The following is a 24,831-nucleotide window of genomic DNA, read 5'->3' on the forward strand; positions in this document are numbered from 1 at the left end:
TACAATCTCGCCGCCCTTTTAGAGTATCAGCCCCGCTGGTATGGGCATCCATAACGTTAATAGCTGGAGGTTTAATTGGCTTACCAAAAAATGCTTCAATTGCCGAACGAGGACTAAACTGCGATATAATATGAACATTGTTCATTCGATTCTCCACGTTTCCAAGAACCAATGATTTGGAAAGTGTAGACAGAAAAGTGCGCCTAGCGTCCTTTTTGTTTAGTCCATCCAGTTCTTTGCAGATGCAATAAGCAGCTAATGCCATGACATCTAACATGTTGCAAAAAAAAGCATATGTCCATCGTCTGGTTGGTCGTTTTGAAGTGAAATGGGTAACCATTTGATCCATGCAATCGACGCCTGCCTTGTTTGAATTATAAAAAAGAATCGCTTCCGGTTTCATCGCTTCGCCTCTACAATCTTTTGAGTAATGAACTGTTGAAAGTAAATTTACAGCCTTGTTCTTTTTTGGCACATAGCTACACACTGATACCAAGTTTTCATGAAACCCAAAAAGAGAAGAAAGTAAAGGACGCGAAGAATTCTTCTTCATTTCTTCTGGTAAAAATCTTTTATTTGATCGAACTGTGCCAACAAATGCAAGCCCAATACCAGCAAGTCGCTTCGTGCCTTCCAAAGTGGTAAAAAAATTGTCAGCTACTAGAGTTCGACCGGTATTACTGTACCGATTTGCAAGTTGTAGTAAAACATTCTGCCCTTGATTTGATTCACGCTCCTCTCCTTCGCCTCTGCCAGTGTAAAGTTTTCCTTCCAAAGGATATTTTGTTTTTGAATCACATGCCCACCAAATTTTAATTCCATATTTTGCTGGTTTTGACGGTATAAACTGAGTAAATTTAGTCTTACCCCGATAAGGAAAGAGTTGTTCGTCTACAGTTATCGTCTCATGTGGTTCATAGTTTTTTGCGAGGTTCTCGTTCAAGAAATTCCATATATCGCGAATAGGGGCAGCTTTATCTGATCTTTGACGGAACTCACGCGTGCGACCATCATCAAAACGTATATATCGTGATAAGGCAAGGAAACGCTTATAAGACATAGCTGCTCGGAATATAGGCAAGGCATCAGAACGCCACAACATTTTGTATGTGCTTGGTAAAAACAAAATGCAGTCTGTAAACTTTTAAAATACATATTCCATTGATTTTTGTACAAAATCAATAGGGGTCTGGCTAGGCCCATGTGTCGGTCCGAAGGTGTACTTTTTTAAAGTCCTTATAAGATCCTTTGTAAGGAATTTTCAAATCCAATATTCTTATAAATCGATAGCCAATAAAATTTTAGGAAGCTACCTGAAAGCACAAGTTGCTAGCTAAACTAGAAATGCATTAAATTTACATTTGAAAACGAAAAATGCCTGGCCAGACCCAGGGGTCAGACCGAGGGTTAAGAAAGGAAAAGGATCCTAAATTATACTGTGTATCGAAATAAACTCCTTAATTTATAGCTTCTTGTAAAAATGTGTATGATACATAATTTCCATAAATAATATTCTATTTCTATTCTGAACGTGTACAGCAAATAGAATCAGAAAATCCTCACTTTAATAGAAGGAAGGTATCACCAAAGACAAGATGTGGAAAGGTCCTGTGAACATACAAAACACATGCAGAGAGACACCTTTTTGAGAAAAAAAAGGTAAGGTAACAATCCGGAAAATTCACAAAAATTGTTCTTTGCCGAGAAAAATTGTACGTCAACAGACAGAGAAGAGCGAAAAGAGAAAAAAAATAAGGATAATAATAATAAATTCAGAATTTCAGGTCCTCTATCTGTTTTTATTCAAGTTCACCACGAAAACAGGACACAAAACCCTTGTGCTCCAACTCGAACATAGCCACGAAAACGAATAAAAGTTAAAGTCAGCAGGTACCTAGATTTCTGTGTAATTTTAAACTTTAACACCATCATTTATCACTGTCACCTATGCCTGGACTTTGAATCACTATATAGTCACTACCTACGGGCCTATAGCTAGACCCGTCACAGGACACCCAACATACCCTACATAAAACATACATACCCCCGACATTGGGTAACATTTTAGCTAATATAGACCTTCTCTTCCTGGCAAAGTCCATTATTATCACAACGCCTCTGGCGAAAGGCACTCTGGCAACTGGCATTTATGCAGGAAGTACGTATATACGGTTATTCCTTCCTACCCAGAAACAGGTGGGTGTTTTATTTTTATACTTTAAGGTGGGTCTATTTATTTATTTTGTTTTCCTTAAAGTTACCCATAAATGGTTATGCTCAACATCACACACAGAACATAGGTAATAATAATAATAATTAGAGGTCCTTACCAAGGATGAACGTAGGTGTAGAAAAGACCTAGTTATTTGTTTTAATTTTTAAACAGGATAACGCACTTTTCTAAGGATGTTTCTTCTGTTTTAACAGTCAGGCTGGTTTTTCTTTGTTTTTTATCCAAGAAGAAAAAGAGTTATGTAAGAATGTATAGCGTTTATCTGCTTTTTATGGTGAATATCCTTTTTTGTTTTGATTTTTACAAATTTATCCGTTGCATCCTTTCAGCTGATAGATGGGAGTGTAAGTGCAGTGGGTGTGAGATGAGGAGGTAGTCCTTCAACTGCACTTAGTTTAATTTGTTTACATACACTGATTTTTTTCTTTTTTCCACACACACACACTGAATTTCAATTTCCAAAACAATGAAAAAAGGACCTTTTTTATCCTTTTTTATTGTCTTTTTTGGTTTTGTTGCTATGAAGATCCTTTTTTTTGATTTAGATTAGATTTTCTTATTCAAAATAAAAAGATATTATTCCACTTGACATTTCAATTACCGCGCGTACACCACCGCCACAACCGCCGCCATCGTCATTGTCCTTAATACAGGACACGGACATAATGCATTTAATATTTATGACGAATTCATATCTCACAAGATTTTAATTATTTTTCATTCCTTTGGTTTTTTTTGTCGCTTTTTATCTGCCACAATCAAAATACAAAAACAAAAACACGAAGATAAAACGATTGTTTCACAGCGGAACGGATGCACATCAGGCTAGAATCAGGATCTAGGCAAGGAAAGGCAAGCAAAAGGCATAGGCACAGGCACACTAAAACTTCCTTGCGGTTATAACGTAGTGATAGTGTGATAGTGTGTAAGGAGTTGTTTAAGAGAGTATGAGTGTGATTAAAAATTAATCACACACAACTACACACTATTTTGATGGATTTTGGAATTTGCCCGAATGAGTTCCTTGGCTTGAATATATTTTTATTTTTAAATGCAATTCGCCGCGTTTTTTTTTTTTAATTTCTTCTTCTTCAGTTCGAGTTCGATAAAGGAACAAGGATTTTAATTCAACCTTCAACTATTTTTTAAGGATTTGTTTAATTTTTTATTTTTCACTGATGACGTGATAGTGTGTACACATCAATGACGTCATTCATATCCCTTTTTTCAATGGATAACACAAACAAAAAGGAAACTACACCCACTTCGCGCTCATCGTTATAGACGCCAAACCAGGATTCGAGGACAACGATAACGAACGAACCAACCAACCAACGAACAAACCTTCGCCGTATTATGTGAGTTCGAGTTGAAGAAAATGACAGCTGAAGGAAGAACAAGCTGCTGCTATGTCAAAGGGTGTTTTTTTTTAATATTTCTGTGTGTGTATGTGCGAGTATAGGTATTTCTTGGTTTTCGATTGTGTTTGTGTGTGTGTATTTTGTAAGGACAGCAAAGACACGAAATTCTATTGCGAAGGAAATTGCAGAAATAATATCCTGGAAGAGTTGATGTTATAGAATTGTGTAGATAGAATTTATTTAATTTTACGTAGTTTTACTTTAATCACATTCACCATGCCCCGTTTTTTTTTATGTGTGAATAGGTTTTTGTATCCTTTTTCTTTGATTTTTCATTATTTATGTAGAATATAGATAAAAGCAAACAAAATAATAGTGGAAAACTGCCGCCGTTAATAGGAAAAACAAAGCCCGACGACGCGGACGACGACGACGATACACCGTTCGACAAAGAAGACAGACGACAACGAAGACGATAATGGTGGTGACGAATTTTCCACCCTCACTGACCGTTATAATCTGAGCTGAGGCATGAAACTATGTTGTTCACTAAGTTTAGTTGCAAAAATCAACTGTTTTTCTGCTCCTCTGTCTTTGGTATTTTGTACCGATTGATGTGGTGAGGAGAGAAAACAGGTTGATTTTCCAACATAAGAGAGACGGTGAGAGTGAGAAAAAAAGAGATTGAGAGCATTTTCCTGTTGTGAAAATGCTTTGAGTTCAGTTAAAGATTGTATGGTGTAAATGTAGTAGAAAGGTGAAAGCTTTTATTTTATGTTATAAATAAATTTTGTGTGTGTGTCTGTGTGTGTGTTTTTGGGGATGTATTTTATGTTTTTTGTTGTCTGGTTTGAAATAGTGTTGTCGATTGCCCGTGAATTTAACGGTCACTGACAGTGGTGGGTATGGTTTTATTTTGAAGTTCTGAAATCATAGGTATCTTGTGACATATAAGAATAACAACCAGACAAGTTATCACCCTTTTTAGAGCTCTGAAATGTGAGATATCAAGAAGTTAGAGGTATTTGAAGAAGAAGAAGTAGAAGTTCGGTGAACTTTTAATACCCAATAGGTACCATTCGTCATGTAAAGTTTCTTACTTAAGAAGTTTTTATCAGATTGAAATATTTCATATTTTTACACTCAAAAATAAATCACAGAAGATTTCATCATAACGATCATGAAATTGTTTATAGCTGAAGCAATTAAAAACTTCATTTGGTGCAGAAGATGTATGAAAACAATAAAAACACAAACAAATTAACTGGCGCCCAACGTGAGACCTTTCACAAAAACTCATTTATGATGAAAAAAAAAAACTCATTTATGATGATAAAGATAAAACGCACATCTTAAAAGCTAAGAGATTTTTAATTTTAGAGAAGCCAAAGACTGAATATCAAACCTGTTAAAGTGTTTATGGTTGTATTTTTCCTAAGGTTAAGGAGATTTCCTTAAAAAAGTACATTAGTCTCGTTGGAGTGTTTGCAGAAAGAAAAAAAAACTAAAAACGCAGCAACATTATAGGGAGTATAAAACTGGCAAAGTTTCAAAATACGTATACGTAAGTTCATAATGTTTTCAAATAAAATGCGACACGTGAAGTTGTTTATATTTTATTTATCACATATTGCTGCAGTTGTTTTATTGGCCATAAAACTTGTTTCTTTTTTAATCTGATACAAAATATTTATATTTGAGAAAAAGTTTGACCTTGGACTATAATAAGAAGGAAATTGTAGCCTTCATAAAGTTCTTATAACAACAAAACAAAAAACGACACGCGCCAAAAAAGATATGAATTTTTGACCTCCGAGAGAAATAAGAGAGGTCAGTGTGCCATTGGGAATTAGAAAATACAAATAAAATTCTTAGACACCACAAGACAGAAGTGAGTAGATCCTACTCCAAATTTAAGGTTATATTCTTAAACAGAATTGAATGAATTTGATTGGAAAGGAATCTTCTGTGGCTACCGAAAATTTCCAACTTTATTTATTTGGCTACGGTACCGCTTTTTGATTGCGTTCAAAATCAATTAAGGAGCCATTTGGGCAGCTGTCGCTTTTGAAGATGTGATCTTTTGAGAAGACAATTGACAAGTGAAAAATGAGCCATTTCTAAAATGGAACGATGAATTGAAATTGTTACCATTTAATAAAAAAGTGGCTATGCGACACCTGAGCAACAAAGGAAGAGACAACAATTAGTCAGCGAGATCCTGTGATCTCACATGCTTCGATTTTTTCTTAAAAGTCAAGTGGAATATAAGGTCTTTTCCAATGCTCCATAATCGATTCAAAACCTTAAAGATAGTGGGTGTGTGAGAAAACAGTCAAAAAAAAGATATGATACATATCAAATCGAAACCTCTTATTGGAAAACCTTGTAAGAGATTTGAAAGCAATTATAAAATTTTATTTTAGGTGTGATAGTTTCACATTTGAATTATAATTTTCATTAAAATTCGTCTATGATTTTTTACAACCCTTATAAAAGTTTTTAACTAATTTGAACAGGAATTGTAATTTTGTGATAGTTATTTTATTTTGTGAGTTCTCGAGGAATTAGGGGCTTTCGTGAATTTCTTCTATGTTTGATGTCAAGGAAAGTTTAAAAATTCAGGGATTAAGAAAGGCCCAAAGGATTTTCCTTTAGGTGTTAATTTCAAGGTATCATCCAAATAGTGGTCTTATTAAATCAAAACAAGAATTTATTAAAAGAATCCACACCCATCGCTATCACATAACATGGAATTATTGTGAAGTTGAAAAATGGCGCTAAAATCTTAAAACAACACCGCCCCATATCGCAACTCTAAGGGAACCTTTAAGCCATTGGAAAAAGGTATTATTATTTCATTTCTCTCTTGTGCCTAAGTTGACTGCACCCTTATTCATTTCATGTTTTTTTTGTGTTCACCTTTAGGTTTTATACTTTTTCATTCTTTATATTTTGTTGTTGTTGTGAATTTTTCTATATTATGTTATGTTGTTGTAACTGAAATAGGAAAGAATTCAAGTCCAACTATAAGAAGAAGACTATATTGTTCCTTTCAATGTCTACCTATGGTTAATGTGGGGTGAAACATTCATACCTTTGGTTTTCTTTTATTTCAATGTGTATCTTATGCAATTCACCATACATAGACTTATACACTAATAATATTTGAAAGGCTTGTTATTTTGTAACAGTGTTTGTGTGAAAAAGCTTAAAACAACCGTCATAACTTTTGGGGTTGCCAGAGGAGAAATAGTTAAAAAATTGGAAGCAGGATCTTCTTTTAAAACTTGAGAATAAAGAGTTTATCTCGAATGAAAAGTATAACACCGACATAAAAACCGGTGAATAAAAGATACAATATCTTAATTTTTTTGCAAATAGAAAACCTATCTTAAGTCATACTTAAACCTATAAGACCCGTGCTTCTAGGAACGCTTATCAGTCTATCCATTATCCCAATTTCAGAAGTTCTTTTCAGTACAGAGATTCTTAGTTATGTTGCACTTCACGAATGTTAAATGGCTTAATATTAATCACTCATTGTAATTTCTCAGCATCTCCTTTCTAATCATATTCTTTTCCCAATTATTCGCAGGGTGTTAAGACATTATAAGGGTATTACCCTTTAAATACAGCGCTTATCAAAAAAGGAACTTTAGCTTAACTGAAATCACGCACCGAAATATTTTGCTTCAAAATGTATTTTCAAATGTTGATTTATTTAAAAATCGTTTAAAGATTTTTGTATCAAAAAACACATGGCAACCATGAAAGTGCTCATTTGGTAACATTTTCTTCACGTGTTGGGTGAAAATCATATTATTAACGTAACTGACAGTTGGTCACAAGATATATACAAACTTTTACCTATTATAGATCCGATTATTTGAGGCTTGAGGGTGGTCTAGGAAGATTTTTTTTTCTTCCTAATAACTATCGATGTTTTAAGATTATAGGTACATTGTGTGTTATGTATACATACAGAACGTTATAAGTTGGCGCTATATGGTAGAGTAAAGACTTTTGCCAAACACACGTCTTCAAGAAATAATTACTAAGTGAGTATATAAAGAAAAGGGCAGTGATTTTCTTTAATAAATGTATATCCTCATGTTCGCACAGTATTTTTGTTTTGTATGGAGTATAATAAATTTTGAGAATGTAGAAAGGGAAGGATAACGATTTTGTCTCCTTTTTGTAGGAAATAATTAGGTATAATTGAAATAGGACTGTGTTTTTGTTGTCATTTCCCAATGAAAATATCAAAAATTCAGTTTTCCTACAAAAGAATAATTTATAGTTTGTTGTGGTATAATTATGGCAATTTACACGTAAGTTTTAATTGATTATGTAGACACAAGTTGTATGCATGCGGGTGTTATTTCTACATGTTTGTTTATATATTAACACAAAAATGATTGAATGAACATAGACCTAATCTTTCACGTGACCATATAAAAAAAGGCTTTAGTTAAGGCATAAAATAAATCACAAAATTAAACTTGCAATTTCCCTTTTGAAAATTGACACGACCACGAAAGTTTTATAGCAAAACTGAAAACTGTTTTAAAGAGTTTTTTAAACGTATACAGTTCCAGTTTTAATACAGTTTCTACTTGGAAAATGTAAAAATATGTACAGCTTTAATAGTGAAAGCTTACTTAATTTATTTATTTATTTAAAATCAGCTAAGAACTAGCTTTACACAGCTCGTTTACATTCTATAGACATTAGCAGTTGTCAAAAAAGTTGATTTAAATTTCACTCTTTAGTCAAACAAGTTAATATATTTAATATTAAAGTAATTAAATAATTTAAACATGATAATCAAATGAGAACATTTATCATAATTAGTCCAATAGTTTGGAATACATAAACAATCGATTAAATACCTCACGTGTCAAAGTTGACACGAGACAGAAAGTGCAAAGAGTCAATACTTCCACTTTATTAATTTAACAATAAACAAAAACATAAGTGGAAGATCGTTATAATTAACCTACCCTAACTCCCTTAGCGCAAATCTTTATAAACAAATTTTGGAAAGCTTTCTCTAGAAGCTAATAGTTTAATGTTTATCAACGAGAACTTGAGATAATTTTAAAAATTGTAACATCGTCTGCAAATTAAATTATGTAACGCAACAGTCCATGAAGAACCAGAGCCTAGTGACTTACAACTTTCAACCATTCCTGTATGCGAGTAATGTTCTCAGGAATGGAAGGGACCTACAGTTTATATGCCGAATACGAACGGCTAATTTGATAAAGCACTTTTCATGACAAGAACTACTCTTGAAGGACTTGTCAATTTCTTGCAAGAGGCAGTACCCGCGAAAACTTTTTTTTTTTAAATTAAGGTGGAACAGGCAGGGATTGAACGCAAGACCCCTTGCATGACAGTCCAACGAACTAACCATCACGCTACGGGTACTACAAAAATAATGCACTTAAAGTTCATTAAAACACACATTTAACAGTTTTTAAATTAAATAAAGAGAATAGGTCCTAAATGACTACCTTATGGAAGTTCAGGGTTTATTTAAGTGATGGAGTGGGACACACTTAGGCCAGTTTAATGTGATACCACATTAATCTTGAGGCCTTCTACTAAGTTCAATGAAACCAGTTTGAGTCCCTTACAAAACGTGATGGACTGATAATGTTAATATGATTGAGATCGTTATAGAAGAATTCCCCTAGGTAATTCTTGCGTTTTTGAGCTAGAGCAGGGCATGTTTAGAGGAGGAGGAACAGTTTTCTCCTTTACCTCAACCATACAGCTTCAACAAAAGTCATTTGAGAATACGACTACCCTCGTGGCGTGCTTTTCTATTAGGCAATGCCCGGTTATGACACCGACTTCTTCACAGAGCCTTGTATTGGCAATAGTTTACATGTAGCGGTTGGTATGTCAGCATTAGATAAACGTGGTAGAATGAGTTGCTCTTTCCTGAAATGTCTCTATGGCCCGGTACTAAGCAATGGTGAATATTAAACCGTTCCGCCATCTCCTTTAGAGATGATCCACCAATATGGACTGCTATAGTGTTTGTAGAAACAGAGTCCAGAAATTTCTTGAAGTCCTGACTTCTTTGATCGCCAAAAAATCCGAATGGAAGACTCTAAAATGATTGAGAAGGTAGAATATGAGACTTAGCTTCAGTCAATCTTTCATTAAATGAAAGTTTAGAATTAACTTTGAACTTGTTTCATTTACAACCATTGACAAGTACAGAGTATGATAAAATCAATAAATAACGATTTTCAAAATGTTTAATTTAATCCCGATTTATGAACATAACAAGAAAACTTTGATGTGACAGTTTTTTAAACGACTTACTGAAGTAACAAAGAGAATGCTCCTTCGTAAAACCTTGCTGATTTGTAACGATAATTTCAAATCAGTCACATAAGTAAAATTTTGTAATAGATCAAAGTCTTCATCATACCGTCAGATTTATCACAGGTTGAAGTATTAGAGTTTTTTTTTAATAAGGGCGGGTAAACGTTGTGTATAGGTGTCGTTGTGGCGTTTGGTGTGTGGCAAGTTGTGCAATCCACTTGGAGCCACATTTCGTCTAGGTCCATATGGTTCAATTTGGCCCATAAGGAATTAGTTATCATAGTTATGCAGCGCTCGCTGTTGACGGAGACCGTCTAACTTACTAACATTATGGTCCTTTTCAAAAGAATGCGGACGCATTACTCCGCCGCGCTGACCCAAAATCCACACCGAACGGTAATTTTTTCAGGATGCATAATCACCTTTTGAAACTCATGAGGGTTGGTGTTGTCCCATAAAAGGCAAATTTGTTATCACCAATGCCCCTTCACTATAGATTAATTTCCGGCCAAAATTGGGGTCCTCTTCCAAACGGCGTTGTCTATGGTAAACTTTGAGCTCCTATGTCAGTTGGACCTTGTTCGGATAAAGGCTCAATTCTCGACGACAAATTCGCCAAGTTGAACTCTGCGAAGGCCGAGTTCGTGTGCAGGGCTTTTAATAGTCTATCTCGGATTCTGCTGTACACTTTCAGAGACCGTGGCGATCTTGCGTTCTTTGAACGTACTGGTGTTGGCTGATAGTTTACTGAACCGCTCGTCTCAAATTTCACTACCAAACGTCGACAGTGGAGGGCAACGACGTCACCCGTGAATTGGGGGCAATGCGTGGTACCTTTGCGTTGACGAACACTCATTTTTTTTATAAAGTTCTATTGATTCAACGCGCTGTTCAATTGTGTAACTTGCCGTTATGATTTGGCATATATAATTAAATAATAAACAAAGGATTTGACAAATGTCATCAAAACAGAATGGCAGCCACGGGGTTCCAAAATCTACCATTGCCAAAAAACCCATAGTTCATCTTAAATTATCACAGTTGAAAAAGGTATAAAAGAAATTGTTCAATGACTTCTAGATCGTGAGTTGAAATCTCATCTAGCTTGAGAAAAGATGCGATGGACAAATTTTTCTTTTCCAAAAATGCCTTAGAAATATGCATTACATTACATTACATAATACTCGGCGAGCCTCCTACTGAACCGGAAATTTAAAAAATTGTGTTAGGAGAAAAAATTATCTCACTATGAAAATGAAGCTAAAAGCCTAGTTAGTTGTAAGACCACGAGTGAGTTCTAGAAGAAATCTCAAAAATAAATGTCAAGGTTTATGGTATTAATAGAAATCTCAATTGTGAGACTCTTAAAATGCATTATTTCGGACTGTTTAATCACTTGTCTACGAGCAGGTATACGATTCAATTTGCACAACCAGTTTTTAACGAGGAACTTTTAGGCGGAACAATCCAGAGGGATGAGGTAAATGCATCCATTAAAGGGCTCAAGGATGGTAAAGCTGCTAGTTCCGATGGAATACTTTCGGAATTCTACAAGTATGGGTGGGACGAGCTAATCAACAAGAGAATGGACATATTTAACAACATCATGGATCACAGAATGATACCACAATAATTTAAGGAAGCTGTAATGTTTCCCATCCAGAAAAAAGGTAGTACAATGGACCCTGCAAACTTTAAAGGAATTTCTTCAATTCAATTCAATTCAATTTCAAATTTCTTTATTCTTATTAACAAAAAAACTACATGGTAATCCTTAATAGTTTATATATAAATAAAAATAGTTAGGCCATAATTTATTTAAGAAAAAAAAATAGTGTAAATGGCACATCTAATTAATACATTGTTTGTGTGGGGTGTACAATTAAAGGTTATTACAATTAAACATTATTATTAAACATTATTATTCATCAACAGAATTCAATACAAAAATAAACTTTAAGAAACAATTCAGTACAGTGATATTTACGATCTAAACCACTTTGCAGAATACAAAAAAAATCTAGAAGAGCATCTTCCGTAGATCGTCCAGTTCTAAAACCGAATTGCATCGGACTAAAAAAATTGATTCTATTAAGATAAGCAAGCATTCTAGTTTTGATAAGTTTTTCGAAAACCTTGGAAATTGAAGACAGCAAGGAAATTGGTCTATAGTTATAGTTGGTCTAAAGTTAATATTGACCAAGTAAGCAGAGTTGCTGCGAAGATTTCTAAGGTCCGAAATCGGACTTTGCAGATAACCTGACCTTTTAAAAAACACTTTGAGGACTTTAAAATAAAATAAATGACGAACAGGTAGGACATTTCCTAGGAGCAGTGTTTCCTCAAATGATAAAAATTCCGATTAGCTGAAAACAGATAGTTCTTTTTTCCTTTCTTGAAAAGATGAATAACTATACCAACCTTAAGTTCATCTGGAAATATACCTGTATTAATGCTTAGGTTGAAAATATGTGAACTATGTTCAACTATGTTCAATCCGATTCGTTTTAGAACTATATTTGATAAATTATCTCTGCCATGCGAAAAAGAGTTATTAAGAGAATTAATAGTTTTTAAAACATCAAGTCCCGTAATTGGATCAAAGAAGAAACTATTGCTTTGTGAAATTTGATTCTCAGAAAAGTTTCTCACGACGTTAAAACTACTACCGACTCAAAATACTTACTAAATTCGTTCGCGACTTCTATGGGATTTGAAATCTTTTCATTACCATTACTTAGTACAATAGAACTTATATTATTCGAACTGTCTCGAATTAAATTCTGCATTCTTTCTTGAATGCATCATACTAAATATTTACTGCGGTTTTGCACAGTAAACTTAGAACGTATATTGACTCATACAAGCTATTAAAGGAATTTCAAGCTGGATTTGGACAATGATATTCCACCGTAGACAATATTTTTGTTTTACGTAGTATCGCTGTTTTCTTCTTGTACCCAAACAAGAAACTATATGTTTTTTTTCGTTGATTTTAAGGCAGCTTTCGACACAATAGACCGAAATGCTTTTATGTATAAGTTGTATAGAATAGAAATGTCATATAAGTTTGGACGCGTACTCCAAAACATCTATATGGATACTAAAGCAGCTGTATGGGACGGAGAAAACGTTTCCGATTGGTTTAAAACGATGAGGCAAGGTTGCATGTTAAGTCCAAGCTTACTTGCACTTTTTGTTGACGATACTACCGACCGATTGTTTGCCGGGTGGAGTGGAATATCAAGGCCCTACTTTTTGCAGATGACATAGTGTTGTTTGCGTACTCACAATCGCTGCAACTAAAGATTAATAAACTTAGTGAGTATTGCAGAACGGGGAAATTAGTTGTCAATCTAGAGAATTCGAATATTATGGTGGGCAAGAGCGGTGGACATTTAACAATGAGAGAATCGAAGTCGTTAAGAAAAACAAATAGTTAGGGATCATTATCACAAAAAATAACAACATGGAAAGACATCTCAAATGTATGAAACCCAAGTGTGGGGTAGTAAAAAATATAATACCGCAGAAAAACTTCTCCGAACTACATGCTTATGCTGGAAACCGGTATATCGCCAATATTTATTAAAACCCTTAAATTTCAAGTTGACTACACAAGTATTGTCCTTAAAATGACTGATGAGCGTCTTCCTAAAAAAGCAGCACTTCTATTAACTGCGCTCACTAATCCTTCATTTCGATGATCGATGGGAACCGAAGCTTTATCAGTGACTATGCCATTGAAATATATTAAAGGCTACTTCAAACTTAAATGTCTCTTTAAAAATTCTCTTGAATCTCAAAAAAATTAAAACATTTTAAAAACCTGGCTACGCAAATGAAACTTTTCATTAGAAAACTCTACAAACATAATGTTTTTAGTTAATGTTCAAGGGAGGTTTTGTGTGGCTTCAAGACCCTCAATATATAAACTCTTGAGATGTTTGAATTGCTGATACATGGCTAGAATAAGAATGTCTATCTATTTTAGGGTCATTTCCATCAAATAATTTTTAACAGCGAGGTGGTGCATTATCCTATGTCTGGAACAATGGGTTACATCAACAAATTAAGACAGTGAAAAAGGTTCAGAACCTAGACGATTTTCACTTCATTTCAATGTTTCCATTGTATCGTTGTTTTAACTCGAATTTGTGTTTTTGGCATCAACAGTCCACAGCTGAAATTATTAGCTTACTCTTAAGGGATGTCATTTGGGACAGAAGATTGTGTAATTTGACTTTTGTCAGGCTTCTTTTTATGAGCTTTAACCAGCAACTAGAATCTATTTATACCTAAAAAACCATAATAAATAACAACAATCGATTATGTTCTAGTTTCATAGATAAATTAGCAGCTAATGAATGGCGCGCTGGTCAAATAACCAACTGCATTTATCCCTTTAAACAGTTTCAACGCTTGAGCTCGTAAGAATGCCCATTAGCTTACCCCTGAATGAATGTTTATTTTTCCGGATATTTGAATTTTCAAGAATTAAGAACCAATGTATTTGACCTATTTAAAATATAAAACAAAATTTGAAATGGGATACTTTGGCGTATACGTACTTTTTTCTTACTATATTTTATTCGCTTTAAAAATTCTGAGTAAATCCAGGATCAAGGTTTTACAAAACTTTGTATTTATCATGCGGAACAATTTATGAGTAACGTGAAGTAAATTGACAATGATTTTTTCTTAGAAAGAAGCTTAAACAAGTTTATTGAATGATTCAAAGGCAATTTTATTACTAAAACATTTGCCAAGGTGTTTTTCAAAAGCTTGGCAAATAAAAAAGTATTATTTTGTAAAATTGCTATTTTACATAGTCTCTTTTATATAAACTCCTAAAGACTATTAAAATTATTAATGGTTATCCTCTAATAAATCTTCTAAAGTGAGAGTCAAATTTACTCACAGGCAAACAACTCAACTTTAGCAACAACAATATTGTAATAGATAGACTTCCCCCTTTTTTTAACATGATCTATGTTGTGAAATTATTTTTGAACGACTTTTCAATTAACTTTAGAGACATTTTCTCTTCTATTTTTCACTTCAATTAATATTTAAAAAAAAAGGAAAGGATTCTACACGGAATTAAATCATTAAAGTGATATTTCATTTTAACCACAATGTTCTACTTAAAAACAATTTCTAAACATGATAAATAAATAATATCTAAAAATTATTTTGTATAAATCTTCGCATGTTCATTGCATGTCATGACAGAACCACAAAAAATTGAAAAAAAAAAATGGCCGTCAGTTATTTCCGGGGGACTAAACAACAACGCCAACAATGAACAAAAATCATATTATTTAACACGCAATTGGTTACAACAACTATAACTTGTCCCATCATTATGAGTTGTTATAAGTTTATATACAAATAAATAGGTCAAATCCAATAACCTTATTTCGAAATCCCCCTTTTTTAACCGTTAAATCATATAAAAGGGTATAATGGCTAACAAAACAACACGAAAGTATGAAATTTAAGGAAGTATACAAAAAAAGAGTCCTTGTGACTTTAACTTGAAATTGAAGGGCAAATCTTTCCTTCACAGTTACTCACTCAGAGGTGGGGTAACAGAACAACAATGAAAGGACCTGCTGTAACTATATAATAATGTTCCTTCTTATCGTGTAATGAGGCTAACACCTTAACAAAAGGTACACAGGACCTCTTTGAAATCGATGGGAAAACTTGGAAACCAATCGAAATAAAGACATCAAATCCATGACAAAAACTTTCACAAAAGTAATTTTCTTTTAGGAGATGATGATGGATGGCAACACACAAAACTCGACATCAGGTGGTTTTCGGAACAGCAAGGAACAAAAAATAAATGACATCGCATTCAATGTCCTTTCAGAGCAACAGCAGAGAAAGCTCAAAAAATGAAATTGAAATGCTGCAGCAGTACAACAAGTTGTTTCAATTTCAAGTAGAGGAAACCTAGCATTGCGACAGTCCGTAGTAATCCTTAACGTGGTGTGAACATATTTTCAAGTCCATTTTCATATCCCTCGCTCTCTGACTCTCTGATGGCCTCTGTGGGCTGTTAAGCTTAAAAACTCTGATAATAATGCCATCAGCAGGAGAACATAGACAAATAAAACTCGCATTTTCTTTGTTCTTATTTTGGTCCTTTCCGTTCTTTTTTTTTATTTGTTTTGGAAATTCTTTTGGCTTAAATCCTTTGCCTTTAATACAAAAAAAAGGTGTACATTGGAAGGACTATGTTGGCCTGTTGGTAGGTCTACAATATAAAATCTTTATCATTGTACTCCTACACCCTATCAGATGGACCCAAAATAAAAGTACAAGAATGTCAGACAGGAAATTTTTTGGAAGTCTTTCAAAATTTTTAATTTTGTTCTTTTTCCTTGCCAACAATCAAAAATAAGGGAGAAAATGTTATTTCCTCTAAGGACTATTAAGGTGCTGGAAAAAAAACCAACAGAAAATAAAAATACCATCGCATCGTTAGGCAAAGAAGGAATTTAGGTATTCTGCTTGACAGGCGGCTATAACAGCGACCATTATATTAATTGCCATGTTTTCTCTATGTTTTGTTCATTTCAAAGACTTGAAAAAGATGGAAGATGATGTTTGCTTTGTAGGCTTTTAAGTTTTCGTTTTAATGATTATAACATATTTGTCTTTTGTTTTATGTTATTTTGGGGAAATACGATTTTTGAGAGAGAAAGACAATCTTAATTAGTTTTGTATGACTAAGCTTAGAAAAATTCTGCATTAATAGTTCACATTAAGTGTATATACCTTGAACTATAAGTTTCGCTAATGATTTTATTGAAGAAGGTTTGGAATTTAATATTTCCAAATTTAATATACAGGGTTTTCCAAAAGCATGTTTAAAACAACGTAATGGAAGTTATCACGATGGAGCATAACAAAATATTAAAGACAACAAAAAAGGCCATTTGATGTAAAAAGATAAAATATCACTTAAAAACATCGAAGAATAGATTTTGTAACTGTTTTCAAGTTAAAGAATTAGTAAAAGTTTGCATCTAGAAATATATGATGGATCTTCGAAATTCCAGGCAAAATTCTGATTAGTAAACCTTTAAGCTTTTTTTGACCATTTCAATTTTGTTAGAATTAATATTTTAAAAAGGGGTCCAAATTGAACAGGAGTTTTCCAAGATTGGTATTAAATATGAGGTTAAAAGGTATTTGAGAGTAAAAGGTTCTTTGGAGTCCACGTTTGATGCTGTTTGCTTTAGATCCACTAAATTCAATGACCTTACCAAATTTAAGTTTAGGTTAAAAAATTACAACAAGATCTTTCTTCCCTCTTAACTCTTTCAATTACATGGTTCTCTATTTTGTAGTCAAAGATAATTTCAGAAAAGTTGCGACAAAAAAAACACATTGACATTAAGCGACAATATTAAATTGGTTTTCGTGTAGCAGTGGGATAGTTTCGAAATATCGTCTTGTAGGAAATGGCAGGCATTAATAGATTTTATGCATCGAACAAATATTAAGCTATCGTCAAAAATCAGTTGTCTAGAATTAAGGAAAATACGATTTAATTCATGTTAACAAATTAGGAAAAGAAGGGGTCCAAGATGGCCACCTTGAGGCACATTAGATAAAGCCTAAACTGGTTTCAAGAAAACTTCGCCAATGCAAACAAATAAAAGAACTATTTATTTCATACTGGAAGAAATTTGCAGTTCTTGAGAAAGCTCTAACGAATCAATTAAAGGAGTTCAGCAAGTGAAACAGAACATTTTTAAAGAACAATAGGTGGAATCTATTGTGGACTTGTTTATTCTGAAAAGACCATGTTCAACTTTTGAAATATTTAATTACCTTTTACTCAAAACAGAAATGTTTTGTGTAATCACATTAGAACTTGCGTAATAATATTCAAAATAGTTTGCGAAGGACATGCAAATACTTTAAAAATAAGAAAATATTGAAACAAGGTTGTTATTACAGCTGGGAATACCACTAGAATTTTGTTTGCTTTTGATATGAGACCAGAAGGTTAGAAGGTTATAGATTCAATTGATTATTTCTCTTTTTTATAATTTACAGGCACTTAAGGGGTTATTAGTACCCTTTTCATATTTATATTAAAACAAAGTGTGAGAATTAGAAAAATTCAAGAGGAGATATCGGTGCACAATGGTGATAAAATTCTGAACATCAAAATGGGAGGGAAAAACAGAGTTGGACAAAGCAATTCCACATTCTCGATGTGCGATTAAAGAAAGACTGCTGAGCATTTTAGTCCGAGTATCACAGCTGAACTGTTTAAGGGTGGAATGGAATTTGATGGAACATTTTTTGTAAAAATATCGATAAAACAAGGAAAGGCATAAAACATTCCGGCGGTGTTCTAGCGATGTAAATGTTTCGATTATAAATCTATCCCCTATCATTTTATAAAGCCCTTTTTTGAATTTTATTTTTTATTTTATAAATTGTTTTAGAGGCACCTGCCCAGATATGCCAATTATAATCAAGCTTTACAGAAATGAAGGCTTTGTAAATTACAGCCAAATCAGATGGGGTGCAAAATTTCTTGTACCTTTGTCGGAGAAATCCTAATCACTTGGCAGCATTTTTTGCAATATCAGATATGTGATACACAGGTACCGAGTACTAACAGTTGATTAGTTACCTGAATGGAAGTGCCACTTATAGATAGCGACAGCGGAAGAGTTTTACGCTTTAACGACAGGAGACAGAATTGAGTTTTCGAACCATTAAACTCTACACGATTTCTGACTCCTCATTGGACAATGCTGTCAAGATCAGAATTTAATGAGCCGTTTAGGTTCTACATCCGAAGGACAAGAATGTGAATCTAATAACGAATATGAAAAGCTAAAGGTACTGTCATCAGCGAAACAGTTATTGGATTAGAAGTGGCAGAAAAAAGATCATTTATGAATATAAGGAAAAGAGTCAGAGAAAGAACGGAACTCTGGGAGACACCAGCATTTATTTTATGAATTTTAGACTCGAAATGATTCAATACTACTTGTATTGAACTGTTCGAAAGAAAATATCTATTCCAACGAAGAAGAGATTCATCAATACCAAAAGCACGCATTTTCGATAGGAGAGCTTGGTTTTAAACTTCATCAAATGCCTTTGAAATATCAGGTGCAATAATCTTACTTTCTCCAAAACGATGTAAAGAATTGTTCCACTGTTTGATGAGATAAACCATGAGATCACCAGTGGACCTATTGCTTCGAAAGCCATGTTGTCGGTCAATAAGAAGCTTTCGTTCTTCAAGATATTTCTTGAGCTGATAATTAATAAGCGTTTCCATTATCTTGGAAAAAGGGATGTTAGTGCTATTGGACGATAGTTAGAGAGAGAGGAGAATTTGCCTCTTTTAGGAATAGGCTAGACAAATGCTATTTTCCATCCACTTGGAAAGGGACCTGTAGAGTAGAAAAGATGGAAAAATGTACTTGGTGGTTTTGCCAGCGTTGAAGAACAATTCTTCAGAACAATTGGTTAGATTCTATCCGGATACCAGCGGATTTGTGTATGTCAAGGTCTTTTATTGCTCTTACAACTGCACGAGTGCGACAGAAAATTAGTCCCATAGAATTATTTACGCCCTCAAGAGCAGGAGGACTCATGATATTTTCCTGTAGCGTCGAATTGAGAGCAAACTGTGCAGCAAGCAAATTGGCTTTATTAATCAAGCTCACATAGGGAATTTCATTGTGGCCGAGCGTTTGGAACCGATGATAATGTATTGTTTCGTACATTTTTCACAAATTATCAGAAATTTGTACTACCTTTGGGATATTGTAGTGTTTTTTACGTTAATTTCTGATCATGCAAAAATTTGATACGTCAAATATGACCTTCTAGCTTCATTAAACTTATTCCGGTTTTTTCTCAGTCGGGTTGAATTTATAACAACGAAAACTTACATCTCTGAACTTAATAACCTCTTTTCACCTCGAATCAAACCATGAGTTCTTTTTGGGTTCGGGATAAAATTTCTCATTCCACAAAAAAATAAAATTATAACCATAACTGCACTGGAATCCACGTCACTATCGAGAAAGCATAGGGACCAGTTAAAGTTCATGAAGAATTTATTGAGACCGTCTCAATTGGCTTTCTCATATAGCCAAGCGTTTATCATAGGAGGTTTTTCTTTAACTCGGTTTTTAAGATAAGAAGATCGAATTCTCGTTTCAATTCAATGTAAATATTTTGTAGTTTATCGTAACCTTCTGCTATGCGTAGACGTCTTATAAGCCTTGTTCTTCTTATTGCTTAAGTTACTTCGCCTTTTATCAAACCAAGGAGGCTTGGAAATTGTTAAATTCTGATTTTAGAAGTATTTCTATCAAGTGTCAATTTCAAATTATAAAAAAGTCATACAACAATTAATGACGAATCAGGTCATAGCTTGCAAAAGTATCGATTATTTCACATTCACATTTTTACATTTTACAAGGCCAATTTGTACATCAGCACCCGTATGAACTTGAGTTCGTTAATTTCATCTTAATGGTCTTTACTCGATTCTACAACATTGTATAAAGGTATAAGCTCTTTGAGAAATTGTCTGGAAACTTTTTCTGCAAAATTTTTACTAAGCTGTTTTTGAAAAGTAAACTATAACAAATTCAATGCATTATTTTTTCCATTTATAATAATGACATGACTCTTAACTATCTCAAATTTCAAAACCTGACAGCTTAAAAAGAAACAGCTGTCGAAATAGCGAACCATTCAAAATTATTTTTTAATTAATACTTAAGTTGAAAATTAATCAATTCTTTTACTTTATGAAGTTGTATGAAGTTTTAAGTAGAATAACATAAAACTAGAAAAATGCTTTTTTAAATTCCTATGATTTTTTATAATGTTTGAATGTTTCTGTTAATAAATCTTCTAATTTTTTAACATTATATCAATTTTAACCTTTTTTAATGTAGAAATGAATTTTTTTGCTGAAAGATTAATTAACTACGAGCTTTGTTTTCTAAGACATTATTTCCGTGAAGGCTCTCACTTGATACAGTATTTCTGTTTGAACTTTATTATGAACGAGTTCTTAAACTTATGATTGGACCAATAAAGTATCAGAACTTAGAATCAGAATGGCAAGTTTAAACCAACTTTCATTGTTAAATTATGTTTTAAAGAATCTACTTAAAGTATTGTTGTCTCTTATAGAGCTTCCAAAACTAAGTATAACCCAACTTGGAGAACCTACAAACTCAAAGTTAACAAGCATTAACAACGACGTGTATTTGCCAACTATTTCACAAACTATTGGAAGTTAAATCAAACTCGAATTCATATTGAGCCCCTTTCTTTCGAAAGCCTCGTATTATAAACTTAATATTATGAAGTTTGTAAAATAGTAGAACACAACATTTAAACGGGTTTTCAAATGAATAAATAAAGAACTTGTTTTAAAATTGCAATAACTATTGAAAAATAAATCGGTAATTGTGTTTCGTTGGTAGATTTTTCAACTACATACGGTAATATTTTTTAACGGATATGCATACATCAGAAAACAAAATTATATATTTCGAGGCAGCCCCATTCAAGACGTAATTGCAATTCTTCCAGAAAGATACACGTCATTTCCAAAACCATGTTGCCTTGAAGACGCGAATATCGTGAAAGTCAAGCTCTATTTAAAGATAAATGATTTCTTTGAAAATTGGATGATGTTAAGTCAAGATAAAAAGACATCTTACACAGCATTTATTGTCGTTTCAACCATTAATCACAGAACTCAACATTTCAACATCGTTTAACATATTGAAATAAGAATACCAATCACCACGATTTTCTGATAAATAACACCACATTTATTCAAAATATTGGCACCATTTGCAAATAAATCATAAAAAATAGAATAAAATAATTCATACATTTAAAAGGTCTCAACTCAATAAATAAACATTCATCGTTAAAAACCCAATAAAGTCCTTTTTTCTGTTGACAACTCCTTCTTCTTTACAAAACAAACAAACAAAATAGAAAAGTTTTCAAAGCTCATAAATAATTTTTTAAGGTTTCAACCAAATATACATATAGCTAATATGTCAATGAAGACGTGCCACATTATCAGCTACCTACAACTCTTTTAATTTTTACTTGAAGCGTAGGTAGGTATAAAGAAGTCCTTGAATACATTTTTTAAATTTGCCCGATAATTTATTGAAGTGAACATAATATTCACAAAGGACACAATCTTTTTCTTCAGACGACATCATCTTTTTACCCACAGAAAAAAAAAACAGTATTAAAAAATGAATTCACTCCAATCTTTTCATTCTTAAGTAAACTTATTTTCAAAAATAAAAATAAAGAAGAGTTTTTCAACAAAATAAAAACAAAAAGTTTTTTCGTTTAAATTTGAACCTTGTTTTTACTCTCTTTCACTTAATTTTCAACCCAAAGTTACAACCATTTCTTTTTCTGCTTTTTTCTTTTACCTTTTATAGTAAAATAATTGCTTCTAGTCACGTCACATCCCTTTAAAACTTAATATATAAGCTTCCTATAGTGTAAGGATTTTGTTTCATTTCATATAACATAAGTTAGGTATATGCATTTTATTTCACTCTAATTAATTATATCCACGCAAATTTTACAGATTAACTTTTTGGAAAAAGGGTCTTTTGCAGGATGGCGAGAACAGGATACGGATAACGACATAGGGAGCAGAGGGCATAAGAACAAGGATATACAAAATATAAAAGAGGACAATAAGGGATAAATCAACGGTATATAAAAGTAGTAAAACTTTTGGTCATGAGTTCAGTAGGGCATATACCTTTTTTTTTATGCTATACGATGATGGCTAACTTAATATCCTTTGGCTGTAAAAATGTACTTTGAACAGTTCATCATAAAACAATTTAGAAGACCATTTTATTTGCCAACCCCTTGAGGTTTAAAACTAAACTTTATAATTTAATTTTGTTCAATTTTTTTCAACTTTGTAAATTGTATGTTTTTGCTATGCCTCTGTGGAAATACAAATACATTCATTTGGGAACTTGAGGGACAAAGTCTAAATAGTAATTCAATTAATCAACAAACTTTTAAAGTGCTGTCTTTTTTCCCTGTATCTATGTCTTGTGGAAACTTTTTGTGCATTTTTAATTTCTCAGCAAATTTTTGCCAATATAAGAAATTGAAAAATTCCATTTAACTAACAAAATTAGTTGAGTTGACTTGGGATTAACTTCTCTAACTCTTTTTTAATAAATTTGAATATCAAAGTGAGTTAGATTGTAAACGATATGCTTCTTTTTAAAATAGGTTAGGTCACTACTGCCACCTTCAACATCAAAACTTGTGAATACAAGTTGCTTATGCTTTATTAGTAGGCCATTGAGGGATGTATTTTTAAATCATAGATTATTTTGAAGCTCATTTTCGAGCAACATCTTGACAGAAAGTGAGAATAATAACTTCGGGAAATAATAGAAACTTATTTCCAAGATTTTACAACAAAGGCAAATTAACATAGAACAACTTGAATTTGACAATGATTTTATGCGAAAATAGTTCGTATGAAGAGTTCATTGTGGAGAAGTCAATGCATCAACAAAAAGTGACAATTTATTCCATATTCTTAAAAAGCCTTGCATAAAGTTTTTTCGAATTATAAAATGTTGTAGCCAAAAACAAAAAGAACCTCTTAGCTGCACAAAATATAGATTAATCAGTCTCTTTGACACTGCTTACAAAATATTCTTTGCCGTAATATGTAAACGTCTGAAGCCTATCATCAAAAACCTGATGGGTCCTTATCAGTGAGGCTTTAGGACAGAAAAGTTAATAGTCGATTAAATATTCACATTACGGCAGATCCTGGAAAAAAACGAAGAACATCAAATTGACACCACCCACTTTCTTTTCACATATTTTAAGTCCGCATATCAAAGCATCTACAACGATGAGCTGTATAGAGCTTGGCATCTTTGCGGGATGACCAAAGAGAATTTGAAATTTTGACAACAACAGAACCTTTCTAAAAAAAGGCTTTACGCAAGGTGATGCGTTGTCATGCGATTTCTTTAACATTGACCTTGAAAGAATAATGCTGAGCTAATCATTAAAACACTAGAGGCACTATCTTTCAAAAGTCTGACCAATTATTAGCAAATGCTGATGGCATCGACATAATCGGAAGAACTCAGCGTGATGTCAATGGGGCTTCTATGAGTATTGAGGCAAAGGCGGCTAAAATTAAACAGTGAATGAGGGCAAAACAAAGTACATGGTGTCATCAAGAAATTACTTACAACACCGATGCGACGTCTCGGTCAAAACCTCACCATCGACAGACGTAACTTTGAACAAATTACGGACTTTGTCTACCTAGGCTTCGCTATTAATACAGAATACAAAACCAGCGATGAGATCAAACTTAGAATTACTCCTGGTAACCGCTGTTTCTTACCTTAGGTCGTTTCGACAGAAAAGTTCTTCACGTGATCTACGGTCCTGTATGCATAGAAGGTCAGTTGAGAAGAAGATGAAAAGACGAATTGTACGGTCTATACAGTGACGTAGTCTTAGCCAGAAGGATTAAAGTCCAATACGGAGATGGCTGGGTCATATAGAGCGCATGGAAAGTCTCCGAATCCACACCCACAGGACTTTAAAGTAGAGGAAGACCGCGGGTCAGGTGACGCGCACAATCGGGAGGTGACCTTTACCCAACTTGGAGTGCGGGACAGGAGGCATCTAGCTAGAAACCGAGCTATTTAAAGAAGTGTGTTGGATGAGGCCTTAGTTCACATAGGGCTGCAGCGTCACCCTAAGTGAGTAATTAAGCAATGAAGCTCAAAACACTGACGTGATAGATTGATTTTGAAG

At 33.3% G+C, this 24,831-nt stretch overlaps 1 protein-coding gene across 4 annotated transcripts in view; it reads right to left on the reverse strand.

The window, feature by feature from the left end:
- The window catches only part of LOC129949207 (potassium voltage-gated channel subfamily H member 2), a 613,952-nt gene that overhangs the window by 317,309 nt on the left and 271,812 nt on the right, over positions 1-24,831 (reverse strand). For 2 of the 4 annotated variants that reach the window (XM_056060510.1, XM_056060509.1), the window contains exon 1: positions 2,331-3,971. The exons of the other annotated variants lie outside the window; for them this stretch is intronic. The gene's annotated coding sequence lies outside the window, so the exon portion shown is untranslated. Of the gene's footprint in view, positions 1-2,330; positions 3,972-24,831 lie in introns of those variants that run through there. 4 annotated transcript variants of the gene reach the window in all.

The sequence above is a fragment of the Eupeodes corollae genome, chromosome 3 (assembly GCF_945859685.1).
Source record: "Eupeodes corollae chromosome 3, idEupCoro1.1, whole genome shotgun sequence".
In the NCBI taxonomy this organism is placed as follows: Eukaryota; Metazoa; Arthropoda; class Insecta; order Diptera; family Syrphidae; genus Eupeodes; species Eupeodes corollae.